This window comes from Felis catus, chromosome D4, assembly GCF_018350175.1.
Source record: "Felis catus isolate Fca126 chromosome D4, F.catus_Fca126_mat1.0, whole genome shotgun sequence".
Classification (NCBI taxonomy): Eukaryota; Metazoa; Chordata; class Mammalia; order Carnivora; family Felidae; genus Felis; species Felis catus.
The window spans coordinates 9,395,389-9,401,388 of NC_058380.1; the positions used below are offsets into that span (position 1 = coordinate 9,395,389).

The following is a 6,000-nucleotide window of genomic DNA, read 5'->3' on the forward strand; positions in this document are numbered from 1 at the left end:
GTTTGTAAATTTGAATTTTCATATGCTGCATTTTTTTTTCTCCTTAAGTGTGGGCACAACTACATTCTCTTTGCTATAATCTCAGAGTTCAAGAAGGGTCGGGCATGTATGACAGTTTTTCTATGTCACATCTGAGTCCTTTCTAGCAACTTCCAGACTTGCCCGTCTATTAAATTCTTTTATAGGACTCTTGAGCAAATCCATTTAAATAATGATTTGTTGCTTGTGACATTATTGGTCCATTCACTTTGTGTTAAAAAACAATAGAGGGGTGCCAGGGTGGCTCAGTAGGTTAAGCATATGACCCTTGATTTCGGCTCAGGTCATGATCTCATGGCTTGTGAGTTCGAGTCCTGTGTCGGGCTCTGTGCTAACAGCATGGAGCCTGCTTGGAATTCTCTCTTTCCCTCTCTCTCTGTGCCTTCCCCACTCCCTCCCTCCCTCCCTCTCTCTCTCTCTCTCTCTCTCAAAATAAATAAATAAACTTAAAAATTTTTCTTAAAAAACAACAACAACAACAAAAAAAACCAGTAGAGAAACTATTTGTCTCTAGGCTACTCACAGATTTTAAAATTCTTAAAAAAAAACAACCAAAAAAAAACACAATAGAGAAACTATTTGTCTCTAGGCCACTCACTTTCTTTAATAGAGAAAGGCTATCTTCCAACCTTTATCATTTATGAAACGGAGTCCCAGAATGGCCCGCAGAACATTACCATGTGTCTGTGGCTGACATGACAACAGAATTCAGATCACCTCATCTCTCATTAAAGAGCTGCCTCTTGACTGAAGAATAGTTTCTTAGTTCTGCAGAGGTGTATTCAGGATGGCTTCCTGTGACTCACATGACCCTGTTCTGAGAAACGCTCACTGAGAGTCCCCTCACAGAGGGTTACAGGTGTGTGTCTGTATGGCCAGTTCAAACAAATTCCATCCCTAGTCGATTTTCTAGATGTGGACTCTGTTGCACTAGGTTTTCCAGCGGTAAACCCATGCTTGATAATATTTTGCCCTGCTGCTTTGGGTATTATAACAGTTCATGCAGAAAGTACGGGATTAGCCTCATCATGGATGATGATGGAGGCTGTACATGTGCCCGGAATATTATTACCAATAATTATAGAGGGAACATTTAGCCTGGCGTTCAGTCCATGACGCCCATAGTGTAGGTTACAACAAAAAGAATCTTAAATGGTCTGAACACACCTGTTTCTCAAGTAATAGTACCATAGGGGTCTTGGGTAACATTAATTAATATTTAGCATGACGACAGGGGGGTTTTTCATTTAAGGTTGCTATGGCACACTTTTTTTTTCCATTTTCATTTCAGCTTTTCTTCCCCCCCCCCCGCCCCACCCCTTTCAGATTGACACGGGCATCGTTTTCTATAATATATTTTCCTTCTATTATTCTGTCCTTGGACTTATTAATCCATCATTTTATTTGGCCCTGCTTTTCAAATGTTAGATATGAGCTGTGATATTTGTCTTGGCTAGCAAAATAAACGGGATGTGAGGATTCACTCAGAATGCATCTTTCCTAGGTTCTTTTATGTCTCCAAGAGAAACCTTGGAGACTTGCCTCCTTCTGACTTCACTCCCCTCTGACTAACCCCCTCCCTATCCGTAATAGAGCCTGATCCCACAAGCTGGGTAATTATTTCCCCATCCAGGAGGGTGGGAGAAGCAGCAAAGGGGACCTAGAGGTTTATCGGAAAAACCTAAATGATGCTGTCTGAGCACAGTAGCCTGTCCACCCAAAGAGAGTGGGTTACAAGCTAGAGACAATAACATTAAAAGCAGTATTCTGTCACGAGGCCTTCTCAGAGCTGTGAAACTAACCTGCTTGTATTTTTTTTTTCCTACAGCCCCATAAAAGGGCTCACAGCCAGAAAATACAAATCCCATAGGCTGCTATTATGTTGATGACAGAGAAGAAAGGGGGGGGGGATTGTTTCATTGCTGAATTGCAGATATAATTATGACATTTTCTATATTTTGCAGCCTGTACCAAAGATTTGTATTAATATCCCCTATGCCCTATAGCAGGAGAGAAGTTAGCACCTTAATGCAGGCCACTCAGGTTCTGATTTTGCTCAGATTGAATCCCCCCCGGCTATTTACTAATATGAATTTTGTGGTTAAAGGGAAATTCACAAGCAGGTGATAATGGCTGCCTCTTTTGCAGGACCAGCTGATTCATACAAATCATTCCGCCCGGCGCAGGGAGTGGAGCTAATTGCACTTGGACAATGTGTCTTTCACTGCCAAGATGTGCAGCCGAAGAAGTCTGCTTACTTCAGCCAAAGACGGATACAATGAGGCGTTGAGAAAAATTTAAATAAGTAGCCGTGGCTCACAGGAGAAACGTTTGGGGGGGCGGGGGGCGGGTCAATTTGTGGGGCCTGCAGATCAATGCAATTATGACGGAAGAAGCTGAAACTTCTGTTAGTGGGGTCACCTCGCGGCCAATTATCTGCGTGATGAAAAAGCGTGTAAACGGGAAAACCAAAACCCGCACCAAAACATCTATCATCACTTTCAAATGCCAGCTCAGGCCGCAAGGGCCGAGGCTGGTCATCCTGTCCATACCTTATATTAAGAATTAAGCATTCCTGGCGAACAGTGAGCCAATAAATAAACAAACAACATTTTGGGAGATGCAGAAGAGACGGGGAAATAAAATGTATAGTAATGAAATATTCATAACCTTGCATTTTATGGACCTCAAACACTGGTTCCATGATTTATGCTCTTTCTGTATGGAGTGGTATGGAATCTGCCGAACAATAATAAAGATAACGTTAGGCGGCTCCTGCCTCCACGTCATGGAGAGGGGAGGATTAATCAGCCTTGTGCCATCACTGTAAACTCGAGCAGATAGAAGTACATATAGGTGACTGCCTTCCCTGCACACTTTCTGCTTGGCCCACGGAAATGGAGACGAGAAATACAGTAATTATGAAAATGACGTGTGTCAGCACCCAGCTCCATACAAATACCCACATTATTTTCCCAGCTTGGGGTTGCTCAGGGGCGCTGGTATAGACCAGCTGCTCCCAAGAAAATGTGGCGGTGGTTACTGCGTGTGCAACGTTACCTTTCAGAAAAGCTTGGCCCACCTGACCCCCTACACGGAAAATGCTGTGTTGTGAGCTTGGTGGCCTTCTTGCGTAGGAAAGAGAGCTCCGGGGCCGGTCTGGCTTTTTCCCTGGCCCTCTACTGCCATGGAGCTCGGGCTGGGAGAGGGAGTTGCAGACAAAAACCTTCAGAAGAAGAGCCACACCGTCTTGTATCAGAGGCCGTCTCAAATATTCCTGCGATGTATCTGTGCCCCCGTTCGACAGCCAACCTCAAACCTTTGGTGTTTATCTTGTCCCAGATTCCGCAGGCACGAGCGGCCAGCAGCCCATCAGAGCTTACGCTGCTGAGCCCTCCTGGGCAGAGGGGCCGATGCTCTCGCACCTTCCCCACCTTCACCGGGGGCCTCAATGATACGAGTGCTGGGGGCCGAGATCGCCCTTTGTGAGACGAAACTAATGGAATGGGCAGTGCCCCATGAAAACCACCGAGTTATCTCTGCGTTCCTCCCACGTCTTCCACACTTGCAAGTGCCCCACTGTCACAGGGACCCTGTCCCCTCCCCCTTCTGCCTTTTAAGTAACCAAAATTAATTAGCCGTCAACTTGCCTCTAAAGTATGAACCCAGTACTCAGAATACCCCCGCTAACCCTCCTAAAGGGCAAGCAGGGATGATTTTCATTAACATTTTTAGCATTTATCTTTTGGTATTTACCTTGTCATGGTAAGTCACCAACCCTTCCATTTTCCTTCAGGAGACCACACTAGACTGGTGTTGCCAAACTTCCTTCAGGTAAAAGTGGGCTTTTGATGAAAATGACTCCGCCTGCCTTTAGTTCTTAGTAGGCTTACGGGGCGTACCTGTTTCTGGCACAATAAGAAAATTTTTTGAGTGGATTAATGAACCATTACAGAGAGAGTCAGACGTTGTACCCATATCGGTAACAAATACCCACGACCGACAGATGAAGCATAAATCTTTGGGAATAAATTGTTTTTCCCCTTTGGTCAATCTTTTATTTCTTCTTTTATTATTTTTTTAAGTTTATTTTTTTATTTGGAGTAGAAAGAAAGTACGGGAGGGGCAAAGAGGGAGGAAGGGAGAGAATCCCAAGCAGATTTCGCGCTGTCAGCACAGAGCCTGACTTGGGGCTTGATCTCTCGAACTGTGAGATAGTGACCTGAGCTGAATTTCAGGGTCACCCAGGGGCCCCTTCTCTATTTCTTTGGCTCATGGCTGGGAGTATAGTGATGTGTATAGGGTGACAATAGTAGGTTCTCAGTAAATGTTCCAGAAGTCAGTCAATGAATTTCAAGGTCCTAGTGAATTTTTCTTGCTTCTACATGGGGTGAGGTCAGCTGTCATGCTGTTACAGAGAAATGAAGTCAAGTCAAGAATGGCTTCGTAGGAATACTGAACTAAAACATAGTATCTAATCGGATCTCCTGGAAGTATACTTTCTTTTTTTTTTTTTTTAAATCATTCTGTGTCTTTTTTTTCTAATATTTTGTTGTTTTTATTTATTTTTGAGAGACTGAATGCGAGTGGGGGAGGAACAGAGAGAGAGGGAGACACAGAATCGAAAGCAGGCTCCAGGCTCTGAGCTGTCAGCACAGAGCCTGATGTGGGGCTCGAACCCACAAAGTGTGAGATCATGACCTGAGCTGAAGTTGGACACTTAACCGACTGAGCTACCCAAGCGCCCCTGTGTCTTTCTTCTCTAAATGCTGGAAGATTCTTTTACTTGGCATCTTCAAGCATATTTTCCTCTATCATCTACTGAGGAATGCAGGGAGAGCTGGGGAAACCAATGGCAATGGTACTTTTCAGAATTTTCTGAATTTGTGTTTATGCGTGTATTATGTGTAATACATATGTGTATATGCATGTATTACATGAAATATATATATATGTGTGTGTGTATATATGTAATACAAAAGAATACATAACACAAAAGAGTAAACAAGGCACCGAACTGTACTTCCATGAAGCTGTTGCCTGATTCAGAGCCTTTTAAAAGAAGAAAATCTCATAATATTCTGGACCAGATAATTCTAAAGCATCCTAAAGATATGGATAACATTCAAAGTTTAAAAATGATGCAGGGGAAATAAATCATTGAAGGCTTTGATAGAAACCATCAACTGCCTTGGGAAACAAATGAAATGAGTTACCTCATTACCTGCAAAAAACCAAAAAAACAAAAAAACACACAACCAAAAAACCAAAACAAACACCATAAACACAGACTCTCACCACAGAACATAAACACAGACTCTCCCCACAGAACAGGTTCTATGGTGTTAGATGGATGTTTCCAAGTTAGAGGGATGCTTCCAGCCACCCAGTCCTGCTAGCCTGTTCATTTTAGGGCCCCTACATTCCTTGAAAATATTCCCTAAAACAGTCTTCACATGGGATGCACTTTATTCCAGAAAGGTAGATCCTGGAATGAAGTTTTAAGGATAATAAGTTGCAAACTCTACCTTGTCCTTTTGTCTCCCCTCCTGCTGGCATCCTTATAAATGTCTCACTCTGTAACATTTTGGTCTAAGTTGGATAAAACATACCTTCCCAGGGTTCTCTATTTGCTAATAGAAAAAGAGCTGAATTGTCGCCACTGAACTCACTATGAAGTGCTTTGACTTCAGGTGAGCTCAGAATCAGCTTATCACTGCGGTGCTGTGATTTGGGTCATAATTAAAAGATTTTACTACAGAATGACTGTGCTGTTTGTACATTCCTTTCATGTCCTTGAGGAAGAACACCATCAATCACTTATTTGCCTTTTATATGATTTTTTAAAGGCAGTGCAGTGCAAGAGAGAAAACCAAAGCCATAAAAGAGAGACCGCGTTTCAAATCCTGGCTCTGGCAATTAGGAGCTCTGTGAACTTGGGCAAATTCCTCAACATTGTTG

At 43.1% G+C, this 6,000-nt stretch overlaps 1 long non-coding RNA gene across 3 annotated transcripts in view; it reads right to left on the reverse strand.

The window, feature by feature from the left end:
* The window catches only part of LOC102901030, a 64,036-nt gene extending 59,934 nt beyond the window's left edge, over positions 1-4,102 (reverse strand). For 2 of the 3 annotated variants that reach the window (XR_006588700.1, XR_006588699.1), the window contains exon 1: positions 3,796-4,101. This is a non-coding gene — a long non-coding RNA (uncharacterized LOC102901030). Of the gene's footprint in view, positions 1-3,795 lie in introns of all 3 variants that reach the window. The other variant, XR_006588701.1, reaches the window with a different exon arrangement.
* Positions 4,103-6,000: the final 1,898 nt, after the last annotated feature.